Raw genomic sequence first — 211 nt, 5'->3', positions numbered from 1 at the left:
AATTTAAAGTTATTTTAATATTATTTATATTATATAAGATTATTAATTATGTCTCTAATATTTGTAATTATTTTCTAAGTAATATAACATCTAAAACATTATTGATAAGTATACTACTTCCATCCCGAATTAACAATTTTTCTAATTTTTTTTAATTTTTTTTTTTTTGTCATTTAAATATGTAATTTGGATATATTCAATTTTGTATTGG

This window comes from Solanum tuberosum, unplaced genomic scaffold (genome assembly GCF_000226075.1).
Source record: "Solanum tuberosum cultivar DM 1-3 516 R44 unplaced genomic scaffold, SolTub_3.0 scf00314, whole genome shotgun sequence".
In the NCBI taxonomy this organism is placed as follows: domain Eukaryota; kingdom Viridiplantae; phylum Streptophyta; class Magnoliopsida; order Solanales; family Solanaceae; genus Solanum; species Solanum tuberosum.
The sequence above is the reverse complement of the archived record's forward strand: the minus strand, read 5'-3'. Positions refer to the sequence as shown.